Genomic DNA, 22,357 nt, shown 5'->3' on the forward strand with positions numbered 1-22,357 from the left:
TAATACCTGTAAAATATCAACAACACTACTTGTTGTTACATAATGGCTGTCCTGGAATTATTAGTTAATAGACCTCCCTACAGTTTTAGCAAAATTTATTGAATACTCCATACTTCACCTATTAATTGACAAGCCTTGTAGATATATGTGGATTCATTTCTAAGCTCTCTATTATGTTTTTTGATATTATCTATCCTTCTTTGCACCAACATCCAAACTTTTGATTGCCATAATTTTGTAGCAGTTTTTGATATATGGGGGAGTAGGGTTCCCTAAATATTGTTCAAAATTGTCTGGGGTTTTTTACTGTTGTATATAAATTTTATGTCAAAATTATTGATTTCTATGAAAATTACTCTTGAAACTTTTATGAGAGTTGCATTAAGTTTACAAGTATTTTATGTAAAACTGCCATCTTTATAGTATTAATTCTTATCAATAAACAACAATCTATTGATTTAGGTCTTCTTTTATGCATTATTTCAAAACCTACTTGTATTAACTAATATACTAGGAGGATATGGCATCTTTGAATCATAGTGTAGGTTGCTCATTACCCATACTCCAGAAACCAATAGGAATTTGGGGAATAGGAGGCACAGTTATTAGAATTTTTGACATATTTCTTCTCTGTTTAAAATTCTCTCATAGTCTCTCAAAACTCATCAAATTTTTAAACTCTTTAATGTGGTACAATACATTCTATGTTTCCCAAACATGGAAATGCCTCTGGTTCAATCTTTTTCACTAATGGGCTAGAAATGGCCTGTCCTCTATTTTCTTTGGATGTCTGAGACACATTGGAAACTGAACTCATCATGTCCTTATACACATGATCTCCTCACTGATTCTTTTTTTGTTGTCGGTTGTTAAGTCATGTCCAACTCCTTGTGACCTCTTGGACTATAGTACTCCAGGGCCTTCTGTCCTCCACTATTTCCTGGAGTTTACTCAAATTCAAGTCCATTAAGTTGGTGATGGTATCTAACTATCTCATCCTCTGCTGCCCCTTTCTCCTCTTGCCTTCAGTCTTTCACAGTAATAGAGTCTTTTCCAGTGACTCAGCTTTTCGCATCAAGTGGCCAAAGTATTGAAGCTTCAGCTTTAGCAACAGAAATCAACGCAATGAATTTTCATGGTTGATTTCCTTTAGGATTGATGTGTTTGATCTCCTTGCAGCCCCAGGAACCCTCCAGAGTCTTCTCTAGCACCACAATGGAAAGCAAAATTGAAAGCATTAATTCTTCAGCAATCAGTCTTTATGGTCCAACTCTCATATCCTTGCATGACTACTGGAAAAACCATAGCTATAACTATACAGACTTTTGTTAAAAAAATGAATTTTCTGCTTTTTAATATGCTGTCTAGGTTTGTCATAGCTTTCCTTCCAGGGAGCAAACACCTTTTAATTTCATGGCTGCAGTTACCATCTGCAGTGATTTATGAACCCAAGAAAAGAAAATCTGTCATTGCTTCCACTATTTCCCCTTCTATTTGCCATGAAGTGATGGGACTGGTGCCATGATCTTAATTTTTTAAATGTTGAGTTTTATGCCAGCTTTTTCACTCCTCTTTCACCCTTATCAAGAGGCTCTTTAGTTCCTCTTGGATTTCGGCCAATTGGGTTGTATCATTTGCACATCTGGGCTTATTGTTATTTTTTCTGGCAATCTTCATTCCAGCTTGTGATTCATCCAGTCCAGCATTTTGCAGGATGTACTCTGCATATAAGTTGAATAAGCAGGATGACAATATACAACCTTGTCATACTCCTTTCCCAATTTGGAACCAGAAAGTTTTTCCATGTCTGGTTCTAACTGTTGCTTCTTGACCCACATACATGTTTCTCAGGAGATAGGTAAGGTGGTCTGGTAATCCTGAGACAGAAGGTAGATGGGCCCCCCCAGGATAAAGCAATTGGAGATTCATTCTGTATGTATTGAAACTTCCAAGAGGAGAATAGCAGGACAATTAAGGGAAGAGGCTGGGTCCTGCCTAGACCACATATTTCTTACTCTCAAAGTCAAAAGACCTCCTCAACCACACATGTACAGACAAGCTCCTTGGAGGCCAAAGGAGAATTGTGTCAAGGGATGTTCCCCATCCATATGCCTTTTCAGTAAAATCTGTCTTGTCTAAGAGATGTGTGTGCACACATGGGAGAATCTTGAGATGTATTAAATATGGACTGTGAACCAGGCAAATCTAAATGATTGGCCAAAGGAAACCCAGAAGAAATGCCCCATAAAAGTAATTGAAACTGCCACGAGGGCACGACTCAGGGACTCCCTCTCTGAGTCTGCCCTTGTGTCTATCCACGTGGACTGTACTGTTTTTTCCTCCTAATAAATACTTTACTTGTTTCACTACTTTCCATCTTTGTGGAAATCCTTTTCTGCAAAACCGAAGAGACAGGGCCCTTGTCACTGACCAATGGTCTAGTGGCCAGGATCTGGTGCTTTCACTACCACCACCCAGCCCAGTCTCTGGCTGGGAACCTAAGTCCTGCTCCAAGCCATTGCAGGCTGAGGCCTCCAGGGATCACCCCCATCTCTTTAAGAACTTTCCAGTTTGCTGTGATCCACACAGTCAAAGGCTTTAGCATAGTCAATGAAGTAGAAGTAGATGTTTTCCTGGAACTCCCTTGCTTTCTCCATGATTCGGCAAACATTGGCAATTTGATGTCTGGTTCCTAGGCCTCTTCTAAAACCAGCTTGTACGTCTGAAAGTTTTTGGTTCATATACTGTTGAAGCCTAGCTTGAAGGATTTTGAGCATAACCTTGCTAGCATGTGAAATGAGTGCAATTGTATGGTAGTCTGAACATTCTTTGGCATTGCCTTTCTTTGGGATTGGAATAAAAACTGACCTTTTCCAGTCCTGTGGCCACTGCTGAGGTTTTCAAATTTGCTAACATATTGAATGCAGCACCTTAACAGCATCATTCAGGATTTTAAATAGCTCAGCTGGAATTCTATCACCTCCACTAGCTTTGTTTGTGGTAATGCTTCCTGAGGCCCATTTAACTTCATACTCCAGGACGTCTGGCTCTAGGTGAGTGAACAACCATTGTAGTTAATCAGATCATTAAGACCTTTTTGATATGGTTTTTCTTTGTATTCTTGCCCACTTCTTAATCCCTTCTGCTTTTGTTAGGTCACTGACTCTAAAAGCTCATTAAATGGCATCTTCATCCACTCAATCGTTCAGGATAAAAAACTTGAAATCATTTTACATTTACATTTTACATTTACGTTTACAATGATCTTACATTCCAGATCAATTCATCATCTTGGTGGTTGTTTCTTCAAAAATGATTCTCTTTTTCTGTTTGCTTGTTTTCTCTATGGTGACCTAAATAGGAAGGAAATCCAAAAAATTTGGAATATAGGTATACATATAGCTGATTTGGTTTGCTGAACAGCAGAAACTAACACAGCATTGTAAAGCAGCTATACTCCAATAAAAATCAGTAATATATATATATATATATATATATATCCTGAATCCAATTTTTTCTACTTACCTCCCACACCTATCATGCAAAGCTAAGTCATCATCTGTTCTAGGCTGAAATAATAAGGAAAACTTGAAAGCCTTTTCCCTTTTTCTACCCCTTTTATTCCTTCTGATCAGTTTTCACATAACAGTCTAAGCACTCTTAAAATAAAAATCATGTCACTCTATGCTCAATGTCTCCAGTGGCGTCCCATTATACTTTAGGGTAAAACTCTGCTCATGTCCAAGGAATCCTTCAAGTTCTGGCCTGTGTCCCCTCTCCAACCTCATCTCTGATTACTTTCCATTTTGGACACTCTGCTCTGGACACACTGATTTTCTTGCTGTTCCCCAATCAGGCAAATTTATTCCTGTCTCAGAATCTTGAACTGTGTCTTCTTCTGCCTAGAATGGTCTTGTGAACAGTTATCCTGTTGGTAAAGGGTGAGAGCTGGGAAAATGCACATTAGTAATTTGATGATCAGACTGTTTTCTGAACGGTTCATACTTTGCTAGCTTTATAAAACAAATTAAAATGCTTTTCACTTAAAGATGCATCCGTCTATCTGTAACAGTTTCTATGGCATGATGTTGCTGTGTTGTTTAGATGCTAAGTTATGTCCAAGTCTTTTGTGACCCCATGGACTATAGCCCACCAGACTCCTTTGTCCATGGGATTTCCCAGTTAAGAATACCGGAGTGGGTTGCCATTTCCTTCTCTAGGGCATTTCCTGTATGGGCAGGCGGATTCTTTACCACTGAACCACTGAGTATATACAAATATAAAAAAACTTAAGTGTAATGAACCTACTATAACTATCAATGTTATTAAATATCCAATCTCTTTTACTCAGCTGTTACTCTTTTTAATAATGTATTTGCTTAAATCAGGGATAAAGTCCATATATTTGTTAGTTAGTTCAGGCACTCAGTCATGTCTGACTCTTTGTGACCCCATAGACTGCAGCATATCAAGCTTCCCTGTCCATCACCAACTCCCGGAACTTACTCAAACTCATGTCCATTGAGTTGGTGATGCCATCCAACCATCTCATCCTCTGTTGTCCTCTTCTTTTCCCACCTTCAATCTTTCCAGCATCAGGGTCTTTTCCGATGAGTCATTTCTTCACATCATGTGACCAAAGACTTGGAGTTTCAGCTTGAGCATCAGTTCTTCCAATGAATATTCAAGACTGATTGCCTTTAGGATTGACTGGTTGAATCTCCTTGCAGTCCAAGGGACTCCCAAGAGTCTTCTCCAACACCACAGTTCAAAAGCATAAGTTCTTTGATGCTCAACTTTCTTTATAGTCCAACTCTCACATCCATACCTGACTACGGGAAAAATGATAGCTTTGTTGGCAAAGTAATGTCTCTGCTTTTTAATATGCTGTCTAGGTTGGTCATAGCTTTTCTTCCAAGGAGTAAGCATCTTTTAATTTCATGGCTGCAGTGACCATCTGCAATGATTTTGGAGCCCCCCAAAATGAAGTCTCTCACTGTTTCCATTGTTTCCCATCTATTTGCCATGAAGTGATGGGACCAGATACCATGCTCTTAGTTTTCTGAATGTTGAACTTTAAGCTAACTTTTTGACTCTCCTCCTTCACTTTCATCAAGAGGCTCTTTAGTTCTTCTTCACTTTCTGCCATAAGTGTGGTGTCATTTGCATATCTGAGGTTACTGATATTTCTCCTGGCAATCTTGATTCCAGCTTATGCTTCATCCAGTCCATGTATTTGTACTTGGTGAATTTATCTCATTGATCTGCTTTAATTGCTCTCTCTCTCTCTCTCATTTTTCTTTGTACTTTAATTGTTGAACAACCTGGGTCATTTTTTCCTGTATAGTTTTCATTTAATATATTCCTTTTAACTGTGTATTTCTTGTAAATTCTGAAAGATAGAGGCTGGATCAGATTCAGGTTCTATTTTTTTTTTTTGTCAAGACTACTTCTTAGATAGCAGGGTTTGCTTCTAATGGAAGTACAAAATATATTTTCTTGTTGTTGTAACCACTCATTGATCATCATTATTTAGATCCATTATCCCATTAAGACTTGCAAAAATGTTAATATACTAATTCCATAAACCTTTTATGAAAGAAAATTTTCCTTAGCAGCAGTTTGGTTACTTTGAGGTAGAGTTTTATAGAAAAAGCAGATATATTAACCCCAAACTCCCAATTTATCTCTCCCCCTCTCCCAACTTTCCCTTTTGTTTAACCATGTTTGTTTTCTAAATCCGTGACTCTAATTCTGTTTTGTAAATCATTTCACGTGTATCATCTTTTTAGAGTTCACATGTAAGTTATATTATTTGACATTTCTCTTTCTCTAACTTATTTCACTTAGTATGATAATCTCTAGGTCCAAAAATAGTTAATCAATGAGGACCTACTGTATAGCACTCAATATTCGGCAATAACCTATGTGGGAAGAGAATCAGAAAAAGAATGGGTATATGTATATGTGTATATATATATGAATATGTATATGTATAACTGAACAACTTTGCTGTGCACCTGAAGCTAAATCAACCTTGTAAATAAACTATATACCCCAATATAAATTTAAAAAGTAAGAAAGAAAAGGCAGATAAATGCTTGATTTTTCCCTTATTTAGCAATTTTCAGCAACATATGTTGGCTGTATAGCATTTTCCAAGTGTTGCTAATACTGGTTCATTACCCACTGAGCCATCAGGGAAGCTCTCCACATTGTTTAATAACTGAATAAATTAATATAAGATCATTAACTGTGACAGGATCATTGAAGCTTAGCAGTAAATGTGAAGTCTTTGAAGGAAAAATCACATTTTAATATATAAAAATATTAATGTTAAAATTTTAACAAACTAAAAATATGAAAAATAGATGAAGGAATTTATTTGCAAAAGACATGGCAAATGATGGGCAAATGTCTCCTGGGGTAACTGCAGTTCTTCCCATTTATCTTTGAGTTTGATGGCTCAGTGGGTAATGAACCCACCTCCAATGCAGGAGACACAGCAGAGATGAGTTCAGTTCCTGGGTCAGGAAGATCCCCTGGAGAAGGAAATGGAAACCCGCTCCAGTATTCTTGCCTGGAAAATCCCATGGACAAAGGAACCTTGTGGGCTACAGTCCAAAGGCTCACAAAGAGTCCAACACGACCGATGACTAAGCACAGCCACATTTATCTTTATGAATCAGTCAGATTAAATACCTCAGAACTTTTAAAAGAAAAAGAAATGTGTGTGGAAATGTATCTATTTAGTAATATGTGAAAAAAATAAGAATGTCAAAGATCATTCAATCTTCATTTTCTTCCTTTAAACATCAGAGTGAATTTTCATTGTTCAACTATTCTTTATTTTGGGATATATATTGTTAATCAATTGCCCTGTACTCTGTCTTAGTTTCTCATATTCCTAATTCATATATTACCAGTAGAATGTGATTTTTTTCAGAGAATCATCTAAATACAATGAATATAATGCAACACTGGAAGATATAGGCCATAATCAGGTTTATGGTATTTTATAAAATGATCCCCAGCCCCCTATTCCACCTCCTTAGCATTTCCACCTTAAAGCATGATTCAGCTTTCCCTGGTTCTTTCACTATAGGTTTTCAGGAAGTGTGTCTGTGTATGTTTGTGGGGAGTTTGAGGGGAAGGTGTGCGGGTATGTATCAGGGAATGCAGGCGTCCAGGTAGTAGGCTAAGAGAGTAATTTTCATTGATTTATTTTATTTTCTTAAAAGTCTTATATTAAGTCAGTGGAGTTGTACTTACAGGTGGCTCTTAAAAATCTTTAGGAATACATATTTAATAAATCAAAATCTTCTGTCTAATTGATATTGGCATGTACAATGATATCTTAGCTTCATTTTAGGTCTAAACACATACTTTCTGGTTCCTGTTTGTATTGCTTTTGCTTCTCTTTTCCAATGGAAGAGCATTTAGAAATGTTCTATGTGAGGAATTTCTCATACTTGACACTTGCTTTATTTTTGCTTAACAAATCTACACATTTTGATAATCACAAACAGAACTTTGAAAGAACTAAAATTCACCTTATTGTCCAGTGTTCATTCAAGACAGTTGTATCATTATTATTTTTTTATTGATGTTCCTATTTTCTGTTAGTTTATGCCCAAAGAAAGAAAGAACGCTCAGACCAAAGGTTTGCCAAAAGTCAGAATGCCTGTTTTTAATTCACCTGGATCAGAATTGAATCCACTTCTTTGGTTAAAAAAAAAAAAAAATTCAGAAGCACACATTAATATGTATTGCTCTTAGTCCAACCCAAGAATGCCTTTATCTACTATACTTATATTAGACTCATGTGCTATTATATCTCTCTTTCAATTGGTTTATGCCACTTTCACGAGGAAATGTACATGAAAAACTATAAAGGTACTGATGACACTTTTAAAAGTTACTGATGACACTTTTAAAAGTTACTGATGACACTGAGCTTCCTAGCTTCCACTCCTTTGTCATTTTCTTTAAAAGTTTTATGTTTTGGGATCTATTCTTTAACAGAATGGCCTATGCCACCCCCAATCCTCTCCTTCTGTATCCTTCTCACCACTCTTTCCAGGAGAATCCATCTCAGAATGGATGTAGAAATGTAAGACAAGAATAATTATAGAGAGAGCGGGTGACCAGTTCTCCAGTTGCTTGAAAGAAATGAAAGAGGTGACCAGTTTTATTGCTTACAGATTTTGCATTTATCTGCCCAGGAAAAATTGAAGTACTCAAAGAAAATTTACTTCTAACATCGATTCTGGCTAGCAACTTTGCTCAGCTTCTGGCAAATATAATGATAGCCTCCTGGTCCAGTTTTATTATGTCTTGGTGTCGATTGTTTTTAGATTACTGCTGTAAATGGATTGTTGGTCCTAGTTTTTGAAGTGATGAGAGGTTTTTGTTTTTTTTTCAAGGTCTGCTGTATTTGGATGTTCAAAGATATAGCATCAAGGTTGACTCCTGGAGAGTTCATATTTTAAAACCAAACTAGTACTTGCTTATTTCTGACTAAATATAGTTTCTGAAAACTGACTTTCCTTTACATTGTCTCAACTTTATATTTCTTTCTTATGTTTATCCCAAGGGCCTAATTATGAATCCCTACTAGATTTCTTCTGATCACTAATAGTATTTAAAGTTCAATGAGCTCTTTGTTCATGCTTTTCCCAACTGGCTGGAAAGAAGCTGTTTATTTCCTCATTTGTGTCTTGCTACTTCACTTGTATGGAATAAGCTATGTTTACGTTTTTTGTTTTTTTTTCTTTCTCAAGTAAAACATATAAAATTATGGGCTTTCACTGAAGCTACTTATTTGGCTAATACTTAAGTGCTTTTTAGTTTTAATGTACTCTTTATATTTGTCAATATTGACTAATTAAAATTTGTAAGGCTCAAAAGATATCTACAGAAATATTCTTGATAAAAATCTACCTGTTAGCAGTTAAGGTATGCATCATGATGACAGAAAATTTCAGTGACAATAAATGGAATCCTTATTTTCATTTCTAGATTTTGCTGTCAGCCTCATTGTGCTCTACACAAGAGGGATGATACTCAGAAATAAAAGGACTAAAACATCTGGAAAATTCCAATGTGATTTGGTACTCAGTAAGTAAGGAATGTCAAAAATAGAGTTTCTAAATACCTGAGTTGGTGTGCATGTGATGTTTTCTTGTTGGGAGTGTGCAGGGGGAAAGGAGAAATTAATAATTCTATACAACAGTCTGGCTCTGCTGAGCATAGATTTCACACTGAGGGAAGACTAAGAATAGCAACAACTAGTCTAGGAAGCTTCCACAGTCCCAAGAAGTTCTTTCCCACAGAGAACCACTTTTGTCTGCAACTTTCCCACAAAGACCCCCACTTTGACTGCTACACTGCACATCTTGCTCAGAACTGTAGTCACTTTATTATCCCATTATCCTTTTCCACGTATTTGACCTGCCTGTCAAAACTGCTGTGGGAATGAGAAATACTTTGTGCACATTCAACCTCTCATCGCACCTCTCACGGGTGAGGGGCCTCCTTCTGAGTGAAGTCACGGCTGATATGCTCAGTCTTGGAAATAATAGACGAATTGCTTACCCTTGTTCGTGAACTTCTGCTATTGTACAAAGCAAACTAAAGAAACAATGTAATCTCTTATTTTAAAATTTAATCTTTCACAGCCTGCTGTCTAAGGCAGTTCCTCTGTGAATCTGCTGACACCTTAAATTCTACTTTGGAAATTTCCACTCTATTTCAAATATCCACTCTACTCAAAATTTTATATAAACTTATCCCCTCCATACACTAAAAGTATGAAACTTCTTCCTTTCTTTCCTAAAGCATTCTAAGTCACTTCAGGAACCAGCTCCCTTAAGACAAAACCACTAAATCTTGCTGCTTATACAGCAGCCCCACATCTTACCACACTGCTTGTCAAAGGGTGAGAAATATTTTCTGTGTAAGCTGCTGCAAGGTTCATAGGCTTACTAGATTGTGCTTTCTAGCTAATAGGAAAGAAAAGAAAACTGCAGAAGCCCCTAGAGAACCTTCTGGCAGAAAGTAGATAACACAAAATAAAATCACTGTTTTATTTTATTAAGGACCTTTGTGAAGGTTCATTTGAAACAATTTAGTCTGTCTAACATAATTAAGTCACTAAGCAGCATCAGATAGTAGCCAGTTACAGCCTTGGATTAATAATGTCTAATTCACTTATAATTACTCTAATACATGTCTAGGAAGCATACACAGAATTTTACAAAATGCAATATGATGAGTAAGGACAGTTGAATGATGAATAATAAAATAGATTAAATTGTAGTCATTTGAGCTGCTATTTGCAATGTATGGCTGCCAACTGGCCACCCGAGATTGTTTTGTTTGTTTGTTTGTTTTTGGTGTTTTGATAAATAAGTTCAATAAAGCTATCCAGATAGGAAATCTGGAGCTGGAGTATGAGAATTCTTTCTGGGCCTTAACAAGAAATGAGTTTTTTGAGACAAGAACACTAAGGAATGTTAAGGGAGAGTCACTAAGGAAGCAATATTGTGTGCAGCAAGATCCACTTTGGTAAACTCCCAACCCATTATCTCTTAATAATTTATATTCTTCAGCTGGGTTGAAGTGAGTTTAATCAATTGGCATAGGAGAGAAAGGTGGCTAAGGGTTAGATAGAAGATTTTTGCTGTAGAACAGATCTAAAATTGATTAGGGTTCGAAATGGGTTTGTTGAAGGGGTTAAGAAACATTATGGCTGAATAACTGGCATAAACTCTATTGTAGCCCCATTTCTATGTTTGCACTTGAAATTTAAAGATTTTTGTTCCTCTAGAGTTTGAGAAGGAAAATCTTGCTTGAACAGAGCTTTTCTGATGGAAAAGAAAGCAAATCAGGTATTACAATATTTAATTGACTAGACACAGGGTTAAATCTCAAGGTAATTCCAGCATCTGAAAAACTATTATCTCTACATTTCAGAAGGTATATATGTAGAGCAACTTCTGGGTTGCTGAATTCTTACTGATATACTCAGCAAGACTGATGTTGTTAGTAAATTCCATCTGCTTATCTAGAATCTGAATTATAGTTATTGGTTTAAAATTGTTTACATTATTTGAAACAAATTGTTACAAACATAGCATAGATGTTATATATTTTTTCAGATTCATAGATTTCAATTTGATTTATTTACCTACATATATATATAATATATATATATAAGAAAATATAAATAAAACACTGTAGATTATTTTATTGTTGTGAGTAACAGAAATTTGGAATATTCCACTATTTCCAGTTATATGACAACTAGAAAGATTGAAAGACTTCTGGGAAAAACTAACCCTGGGATCTTAGATATATTTGGCTAAAGATAACAAATGGAGATAAACTCTTTAAAAAAGTTCCATGATTGTTCAAGTCACAAATTTCATTTATTCATTTGACAAATATTAGTGAGCTGGCTATATACCAGGTACTGATTTGGTGTCTGGGATGTGGCCGTGAAAGAACAGAAGTCTGTGCCTATGTTTGGACTGAAACTGAGAATAGACACATCTTGCCAAAATAGTGTCATAATTAATGGAGGAGAGAATGCAAAACCAAAAATGTCAATAGGAACAGTGGAACTGAAATTTACATTGAGACTTCATGAACTTTGGAAAGCATTTGGATACATAATTTACATTTGCAAGGTTCAACTAGTATTTGTTGAAGGGTCTGTTTATGAGAATCTATGGGAGAAATAAGCTTAGTAAACTAACAGGGATAGCTTGTTTCCCTTAAGAAAAAATATATGTGTATGTGTACATGTACATATATATTAGAGAAGGCAATGGCACCCCACTCCAGTACTCTTGTCTAGAGAATCCCATGGATGGAGGAGCCTGGTGGGCTGCGGTCCATGGGGTCGCTAAGAGTCGGAGATGACTGAGCAACTTCACTTTCTCTTTTCACTTTCATGCATTGGAAAAGGAAATGCAACCCACTCCAGTGTTCTTGCCTGGAGAATCCCAGGGACGGGGAGCCTGGTGGGCTGCCGTCTATGGGGTCGCACAGAGTCAGACACGACTGAAGCGACTTAGCAGCAGCAGCAGTACATATATATATATATATATATATATATATATATATTTTATAAACACTATAAATTTCATTTCCCTTTCTGTATTGGCTGCTGAGAATATCAGTAATAAATTTGAGGCTAACACTAGCAATGGAAAATGAATGTGTTTTTGTTATTATCTTTCTTTGTTCTTAGATTCTATTTTTAGAAAGACACAGGATTTTAAACAAACAGAAAAAAATGATAGTTACAATCATAGTTCCATTTGTAAATCCAGCTGAAGCTTTTTAAAGCACTGCAATATATCAGTTAGATAATAGGACCTGAGCCTACCACTGTAGAACAATTTCCTCAGAGCTTAAAAAACAAATAACTCTACTTTATTAAGATCAGACTCTAGGTCACAGAAGAATATTTTTCCTATCATATTCCTATCATGATATATATTCCTATTCCTACATGATATGTAATCCTATCTATCTATCTACACACACACACACACACACACATATATAATATGAAATGTATTTCCTAAACTGAATAAAATCAGTTTAAAGTACAATCTGTCAGTGCAGACAGATGACAATGGCAAAGCTATTAGAGGGGTGGAAGATGACACTATTGAAGGATGTGTGGAGGGATAGTGAATTGAAGCAAATGGAAACACTGGGAAACAGAAGCAGAAAATCAGTCAGTTATCATCCCAACGATCCCCAGACTCTGCAGATATCAATTTGTGCCACAAACCAAGACACTTTATGTAGTATGTAAAGAAGTAATCCTGGTTATGGATATATTTGGATGAAGGGTAATAGAGATTGACAATACAAAGAAGTAACATGATTGCTCTGAGATAGATGTCATTTGTTCATCCAACAAACAGCATCCAACAAATAGCTCTAACTAGCAGTAGCATTTTATTTGGTATCAAAAAATGATGGTGGAATTTAAAAATGTGTTGAGTTTGTTTTACACACTCAAAAGTTGCAATGGTAGGAAAATGAAAATGAAAGTGAAGTCCCTCAGTCGTGTCTGACTCTTTGCGACCCTGTGGAAGGTAGCCTACCAGGCTCCACCATCCATGGGATTTTTCCAGGCAAGAATGCTGGAGTGGACTGCCATTTCCTTCTCCAGGGATCTTCCCAACCTGGGGATCGAACCCGGGTCTCCTGCATTGCAGACAGACGCTTTACCGTCTGAGTCACCAGGGAAGCCCAATGGTAGGAAATAGGGTTAAAATATCCCTTAGGATTTGTAATCTACTCCAAAGTCACATGAACAGAAAGAACTAAATAGAAATTTCTGTATTTTACAGATCTGTTACTCATTGTGTTTCAGTTAAAGCAAGGAAATATTTTCTTACACGATTTGATCTAGCTTTTTTTTTAAAAAAAAATAATTTTTAAGAAGAATTCAGTGGTCACTGTGGTTAGCACTGGCTATACCACCAGTGGGCTGAAACTACTTCCTCAGGTTTAGTATGTGGAAATCTGTTCAATAAGTGATGGTTCAGTTAAGATTTTTCTAGGGTATAAAGCTGACAGATGCAGAAACTGGTAGCTGAGGTACTGGGTGTATTGCCACCTCTCTCTTTTGCTGAACTGAGGTGGAAAGTAGAGGCCAAAAGAGCTATTCTACATCCTCAGGCAATTTCCCAGCATTTTACAAACAGCCACTTGGCCAGCTTCAAGCTATGTTTACTGCCTGCTAACACAAGATTAAAATGAGTGTAATTTCCAGCTTTTGTGAAGAATATCAGATGATTGAATAATCAGATGTTCACCTGTATTGCTTACTGCAGTGAAACATGGATTAAATGTGTAGTAAAAATATCAGTGTATCTCTACAAGGAGCTAGATATATTCATTTGTTTTCTTTGACCTAGCTTAGTTGTTTCATTGGAAGAGAAGGGAAAAGAGAAATGATGTCACAATTATTTATATATTTACAAGTCTTCCCCTCCCCTTAGACTACTGTTAAGTTGTCACACTTCATACACTCTGTGCCACAGCAATTAAATATTTCTTTCAGATCAGATCAGATCAGTTGCTTAGTCATGTCTGACTCTTTGCCATCCCATGAATCACAGCACGCCAGGCCTCCCTATCCATCACCAACTCCCGGAGTTCACTCAGAATCACGTCCATGGAGTCAGTGATGCCATCCAGCCATCTCATCCTCTTCTCCTCCTGCCCCCAATCCCTCCCAGCATCTTTTCCAATGAGTCAACTCTTCTCATGAGGTGGCCCAAGTACTGGAGTTTCAGCTTTAGCATCATTCCTTTCAAAGAAATCCCAGGGCTGGTCTCATTCAGAATGGACTGGTTGGATCTCCTTGCAGTCCAAGGGACTCTCAAGAGTCTTTTCCAACACCACAGTTCAAAAGCATCAATTCTTCAGCACTCAGCCTTCTTCACAGTCCAACTCTCACATCCATAAATGACCACAGGAAAAACCATAGCCTTGACTAGCCGGACTTTATTGTCAAAGTAATGTCTCTGCTTTTGAATATGCTATCTAGGTTGGTCATAACTTTCCTTCCAAGGAGTAAGCGTCTTTTAATTTCATGGCTGCAGTCACCATCTGTAGTGATTTTGGAGCCCAGAAAAATAAAGTCTGACACTGTTTTCACTGTTTCCCCATCTATTTCCCATGAAGTGATGGGACCGGATGCCATGATCTTCGTTTTCTGAATGTTGACCTTTAAGCCAACTTTTTCACTCTCCTTTCACTTTCATCAATAGGCTTTTTAGTTCTTCTTCACTTTCTGCCATAAGGGTGGTGTCATCTGCATATCTGAGGTTATTGATATTTCTCCCGGCAATCTTGATTCCAGCTTGTGTTTCTTCCAGTCCAGCATTTCTCATGATGTACTCTGCATATAAGTTAAATAAACAGGGTGACAATATACAGCCTTGATGAACTCCTTTCCTATTTGGAACCAGTCTGTTTTTCCATGTCCAGTTCTAACTGTTGCTTCCTGACCTGCATACAAATTTACAAATTTCTCAAGAGGCAGATCAGATGGTCTGGTATTCCCATCTCTTTCATATTTTCCAGTTTATTGTGATCCACACAGTCAAAGGCTTTGGCATAGTCAATAAAGCAGAAATAGATGTTTTTCTGGAACTCTCTTGCTTTTTCCATGATCCAGCGGATGTTGGCAATTTGATCTCTAGTTCCTCTGCCTTTTCTAAAACCAGTTTGAACTACAGGAAGTTCATGGTTCACATATTGCTGAAGCCTGGCTTGGAGAATTTTGAGCATTACTTTACTAGCGTGTGAGATGAGTGCAATTGTGCGGTAGTTTGAGCATTCTTTGGCATTGCCTTTCTTTGGGATTGGAATGAAAATGGACCTTTTCCAGTTCTGTGGCCACTGCTGAGTTTTCCAAAGTTGCTGACATATTGAGTGCAGCACTTTCACAGCATCATCTTTCAGGATTTGGAATAGCTCAACTGGAATTCCATCACCTCCACTAGCTTTGTTTGTAGTGATGCTTTCTAAGGCCCACTTGACTTCACATTCCAGGATGTCTGGCTCTAGGTCAGTGATCACACCATCGTGATTATCTGGGTCATGAAGATCTTTTTTGTACAGTTCTTCTGTGTATTCTTGCCATCTCTTCTTAATATCTTCTGCTTCTGTTAGGTCCATACCATTTCTGTCCTTTATCGAGCTCATCTTTGCATGAAATGTTCCTTTGGTATCTCTGATTTTCTTGAAGAGATCTCTAGTCTTTCCCATTCTGTTGTTTTCCTCTATTTCTTTGCATTGATCGCTGAAGAAGGCTTTCTTATCTCTTCTTGCTATTCTTTGGAACTCTGCATTCAGATGTTTATATCTTTCCTTTTCTCTTTTGCTTTTCGCTTCTCTTCTTTTCACAGCTATTTGTAAGGCCTCTCCAGACAGCCATTTTGCTTTTTTGCATTTCTTTTCTATGGGAATGATCTTGATCCCTATCTCCTGTACAATGTCAGGAACCTCATCCCATAGTTCATCAGGCACTCTATCTATCAGATCTAGGCCCTTAAATCTATTTCTCACTTCCACTGTATAATCATAAGGGATTTGATTTAGGTCATACCTGAATGGTCTAGTGGGTTTCCCTACTTTCTTCAATTTAAGTCTGAATTTGGCAGTAAGGAGTTCATGGTCTGAGCCACAGTCAGTTCCTGGTCTTGTTTTACTGACTGTATAGAGCTTCTCCATCTTTGGCTGCAAAGAATATAATCAATCTGATTTTGGTGTTGACCATCTGGTGATGTCCATGTGTACAGTCTTCTCTTGTGTTTTTGGAAGAGGGTGTTTGTTATGACCAGTGCATTTTCTTGGCAAAACTCTATCAGTGTTTGCCCTGCTTCATTCCGTATTCCAAGGCCAAATTTGCCTGTTACTCCAGGTGTTTCTTGACTTCCTTTCTCCTATCCAGGCTCCACAATGATAGCAATTCAAGTTAGTGTTGATCTCTGAGTGATACTCATGAAACTAAAGCCCAACAAAGGGACAATTAGAGTGCTGCTCATATTCCCTGCATCTTGTGATCAGTTTGAAGAGCCAGATGCTGAGTGATACCTTCTGACTTAAGTAGATGAGAGAAGAGCATCCCATTTGTACTCAATAAATGAATTGTTCAACAAACATGACAATTGGATGTGTCACATTTATACTCAGTCTTTAGATACTAGATTGAACAATTTCTATAGTGCTGGCTCTTTTGAAAGAGTTCTCAAAGGCTTCTGTTTCTTGGCTTCTGGTTTTAATTTTAAAACAAAAATGAAAAGGTACTCCATGAGCAAATACCCAATTGCCTTTGAAGCATTTGATCATTGATTTAATGAAACATATATATTTGTTAAATGCCTATGGTGTGTTTTCAAGTTACTGTGGCCTCTAGTTTAGAGAAGAGGAAGAGTTCTTATTCTTAAGGGTGTGCTTTTTTTTTTCACTTAGAGGAGAAAGGAAAAATTGAGATGAAAACATAAATACTAATGAAAAACTTAAAGTGATGAGGGTCAAATGATTTGTTCTCACAAGAAATTAGGTTTGTGTATATACAAAGGAATTATTTCCAGCTAATATAATTAAGAAATTTACATATGATTGGGATTTAAGTTAAAAAAAATCAAGGTTGTAATTTTTATAGTTTTAAAGTAGAGGGAATGTAAGTTTTATTTACTGGAGTGGTGGAATAAGAAGTAGTAAAGAACGTTGGAAGTATATGGTAAAGGTTACTAGAATTTTAACTTTCAGATAATTAATTGTATTATACTAATTACACAAAGCAACATTGCAAAAATTATGTAGGATTTAAAAAGAAAAGCAAAAGAAAAAATAACATGGCCTTACATCCCTTCTCAAGCAAATGATCTATTTTCATTTTTCTATGTTTTCACTGAAGATTTTTGAACAGTGAAATGACATGATGAAAAGTGTGTTGTAGGCCTTTTAGGAAGATTAATCTATCAATAGTAAGCAAGATGGAGAGTGAAGAGAAGTGCCTGAAACCTAGAGACCAATTATAATTTTATTGAAGTAATCCAGGTGAGAAGTGATAAGGGCCTGAACAGAAATGGAAAGAAATGGGAAGTTGTAAGAGGTATTGAAAAGGAAAAATCACTGATCGGATCTGGGACATTAGAAAAAGGCAATCTTTAGAGACAACTGGAGCCTGAGTTAACAGCAATAGTTTCAGAGATAGAAAGCAGAAGTAGAATGATTAGAGTAGGTATCATGAAAAATGATTTATGCAACATATTATATTTGAAAAAATATGGTCACACAGAAATGATGCTAATATATTTAAAGATGGACAATTGGAATATATATGCATATTTCTAATTGTGAGGTCTTTTCCATATTCCAATCCTTCTTAATCGTGTAAAAGAGACAGTTGAAGTGAAATCAGCATCATGGTGATGTGAATCAATGCTTTTTTTAATCTAGCCTTCGATTTACAACTAATCAGACAACTATAACCAAAAAAAAAAAAAAACAAAAACAAAAACCAAAAAAAAGTACCTCTGCAAAGAGTATCAGGCACCTGAGAGATTCATTCATCTATGCACCCAAAAGTGGGTGGATTGGATCATGGAGGAGGTGGTGGAGCAAGAAGAGTTGCAGAGAGGCCAGGAGTGGCCAGAGGTAGTGATGGAAGAGAAGCTGGTTGCTAGTCCAGCTGTGTGCTGGTGCCCTTTTTCTGTTAGAGAAGGGTGGAGGATGAAGGCGATGAATGGGGGCCCACTTGGCCACGTGTGTACAGCAGGAGGGAGTAGGTGCTTCCTGAGGGGAGACTGCACTGTCTACGGGGAAGGAAAGGAAAGGGAAATAGGTAGACAGAGAGAATAGAAGCAAAATATCTCCTGTTGTCTGCCTCAGAAAGCAAGAGGACTGTACCCTGGCTTCTGGGACCCCCAGCTAGAGGATCTTCCTACCAAGTTGTGGGCACACCCGAAGTCCCCAGTGTTAAGTACACACTTCACCCTGCTCTGCCACCATCTTTTTCTTTTTTTAATGCATAACTCCCAACATTACCAGAAATCAGTTCCAATAAGAAAAAGTAAAAAGACTAAAATCTTGTTCTCTATCTAGAAAGCAAATGATAGACTCCGCACTATGGAAGGTGAAGGGGTCGCACCCCAGAGCCTGTTTGCAGGCTGCTTTAGCCAAACCTTATCAATCAGTGGCCTGGTATAGGACAGTCAGGGTTGTTGCTGAAGAGCCCCGGAAAAAGGAGTTAGGACAGAAGCAGGAGCTGCAGGAGAGGAACCATGACCATAGGAGACCGGCTCTGGGGACATCTGTCAGTCTGTCTTCCGGTACTCCTAGGATGTGGAGTTTTTCAGTGATCCCATTTCAAGTATTAGCTGGCATTCAGGACTGGAAAAGGTCAGTTTTCACTCCAATCCCAAAGAAAGGCAATGCCAAAGAAGGCTCAAACTACCACACAATAGCACTCATCTCACATGCTAGCAAAGTAATGCTCAAAATTCTCCAAGCTAGGCTTCAGCAATACTTGAACCGTGAACTTCCAGATGTTCAAGCTGGTTTTAGAAAAGGCAGAGGAACCAGAGATCAAATTGCCAACATCCACTGGATCATCAAAAAAGCAAGAGAGTTCCAGAAAAACATCTATTTCTGCTTTATTGACTATGCCAAAGCCTTTGACTGTGTGGATCAAATAAACTGTGGAAAATTCTGAAAGAGATGGGAATACCAGACCACCTGACCTGCCTCTTGAGAAACCTATATGCAGGTCAGGAAGCAACAGTTAGAACTGGACATGGAACAACAGACTGGTTCTAAATAGGAAAAGGAGTACATCAAGGCTGTATATTGTCACCTTGCTCATTTAACTTATATGCAGAGTACATCATGAGAAACGCTGGGCTGGAAGAAGCACAAGCTGTAATCAAGATTGCTGGGAGAAATATCAATAACCTCAGATATGCAGATGGCACCACCCTATGGCAGAAAGTGACGAGGAACTAGAAAGCCTCTTGATGAAAGTGAAAGAGGAGAGTGAAAAGTTTTGCTTAAAGCTCAACATTCAGAAAACTAAGATCATGGCATCTGGTCCCATCACTTTGGGAAATAGATGGGGAAACAGTGGAAACAGTGTCAGACTTTATCTTTTGGGGCTCCAAAATCACTGTAGATGGAGATTGCAGCCATGAAATTAAAAGATGCTTACTCCTTGGAAGGAAAGTTATGACCAATCTAGATAGCATATTAAAAAGCAGAGATATTACGTTGCCAACACAGGTCCGTCTAGTCAAGGCTATGGTTTTTCCAGTGGTCATGTATGGATGTGAGAGTTGGACTGTGAAGAAAGCTGAGTGCTGAAGAATTGATGCTTTTGAACTGTGGTGTTGAAGAAGTTTCTTGAGAGTCCCTTGGACTGCAAGGACATCCAACCAGTCCATCTTAAAGGAGATGAGTCCTGGGTGTTCTTTGGAAGGACTGATGTTGAAGCTGAAACTCCAATACTTTGGCCACCTCATGTGAAGAGTTGACTCGGAAAATACCCTGATGGGGGGGAATTGGGGGCAGGAGGAGAAGCAGACGACAGAGGATGAGATGGCTGGATGGCATCACTGACTCGATGGACATGAGTTTGATTGAACTCCGGGAGTTGGTGATGGACAGGGAGGCCTGGCATGCTGTGATTCATGGGGTCACAAAGAGTCGGACACGACTGAGCAACTGAACTAAACTGAACTGAACTCCACTAAATGCCATCCACTGGGGATGATTACGGTTCTTCCTAAAAAGGATGGCTGCTCTTTTCCTGAAGAAGTTCACATCACAAGCCAGATAGACTGAGAATAACTGCATTAGAAGATGTTTGGGTAAGTACATCCTACAGAAGCCAGTGCCCGTACAGTGGTCCCCAGTACCAGCCTGCCTCATTCACACAAAAGCTTTTAGTACTGAAGACACCCAGGACGAGGGAAGGGAAAAAAAAAAAAAAGGGATGAGATGTCTTTCAGTAACGTTGGGAGAAAAATCAACAAGTGTTATCATTCAAGTTATCATTCACGTGCGTTATCATTCACGTGGAGGAGCAGGGCAACGACCACACGCACAGAGCGAGCGCAGTCAGGCTCGTGGCTGCCCATCGGGACCTATGGCTGGTGAAGAGGGGGTGGAACCCACCCCGTATCAGCTCCTGACGGGGTCACAGATCCATCAGGTGCAGCTGTGGCTCAGAAAGATGGAGAGGGCTGAACTCAAGCCAGAACCCACCCTGGCAAAGGAACTGACTTTTTCTTCAAACATTGGACAACATGATTTGGATACAAAGAGCAAACAGATTCAGCAGTGGATCAAAAAAAAGTACAAAGTTCAGATTACAATAAAGAAAGGGAAGAATGAAGGCAAGCCCGAAAAAAAAAAAAAAAATGCAGGAACCAATAGAATCCTCCAGATAATGTCTTCTGTCAAGCAACTTTCTCATCCAAGCCTTAGCCCATTAGAGGTGACAAGGCTGTGATGTGTGTTCTTGGTCTCTTGAGCAAAAAGGAGGAGAATGCGTGGACAGCAGCTCAGGGTACCCAGAGAAGAGACACTGTGAACAGGGAAAATGGGAAGGATGGAGCATCTGATGTCCTGCACCAGTGATTTTTAATAAAAAACATGCTTCTAAGAGATAGAAAAAAGAAAAGAAAAAGGCTCCTAACTATCAATCTATTGAACTATTATAATTGAAGTGACCCAAGCCTTGCCTAAGTAAGAAAGGTGTTCACTGTGTCAAATGCAGTGGCAGAGACACTTCTCATCAAACACTATGAAAAATCACAGTATTACGGTGTCACAAAAAGAAAATGGCAGTTTTCCAGCAACCAAACTCAAAGACATGGACCATTATGATCTACATAAGGACTTTCAAAGAGCTGTTATGAAGAAATCCAACAAACTAAAGAAAATTCAGAAGGGAAGTTCAGTGACCTCAGAAATAAAAACCAACAAACAGAGGAGTACTTTACTAAAGAGACTGAAATTCTAAAAAAGAAACAAGTAGAAATTCTGGAGCTGAAGCACTCAATAAATAAGTTAAAGAATGCATTAGAAAGCTTTGGAAATAGAACAGATCATATGGAAGAGAGAATTAGCAAGCTCAAGGGAAAAAATATAGAAATAATTTTGATGCAGGAGGAAAGGAAAGTAAGATTTTTTAAAAGTGAAGAAACTATGTGTGAACTGACTCCATTGGAAAAGTCAATGCAAGAACAATGTGTTTCTGAGAAGCAGAAGAGAGGGAGAAGGGAGCAGAGGGTATATTTAAAAAATGATAGTTGAGAACTTCCCAAACATGGAAAGAACTTGGTATACAAGTCTATGAAATTATGCAACACCTTATTATCTCAATGCAAAAAGATCTTCTTCAAGATACATTATATTGAAATTATCAAAAGTTAACAATACAGGAAAAAATTTTAAAAGCAGCAAGGGAAAAAAAGACTGTCACCTATAAAAGTATCCCCCTTTAGGCTATCAAGAGATTTCTTAGTAGAAACTCTAAAGGCCAGGAGATAGTAGAATCACATATTCAAAATATTGAACCATAAAAATTGCCAGCCAAGAACGTTCTATCCAGCAGAGTTACCATTCAAATATGAAGGATAAACTAAGGCTTTTCCAGATGAACAAAACTGAGAGAGTTCACTACCACTAGACCTACCTTACAAAAAAATATTGAAAAGAACTCTTTAAGCTGAAACAAAAAGACTAAAGTACACAATACTCTAATCTATAAGGACAGACATAAAGGTAGGATGGCAGACTGAAATTA

At 37.8% G+C, this 22,357-nt stretch overlaps 1 pseudogene; it reads left to right on the forward strand.

The window, feature by feature from the left end:
* Positions 1–20,031: 20,031 nt before the first annotated feature.
* Positions 20,032–21,337, forward strand: LOC133235388 (translation initiation factor IF-3, mitochondrial-like; annotated as a pseudogene).
* The last annotated feature ends 1,020 nt before the right edge of the window (positions 21,338–22,357 follow it).

The sequence above is a fragment of the Bos javanicus genome, chromosome 2, assembly GCF_032452875.1.
Source record: "Bos javanicus breed banteng chromosome 2, ARS-OSU_banteng_1.0, whole genome shotgun sequence".
Lineage (NCBI taxonomy): Eukaryota > Metazoa > Chordata > Mammalia > Artiodactyla > Bovidae > Bos > Bos javanicus.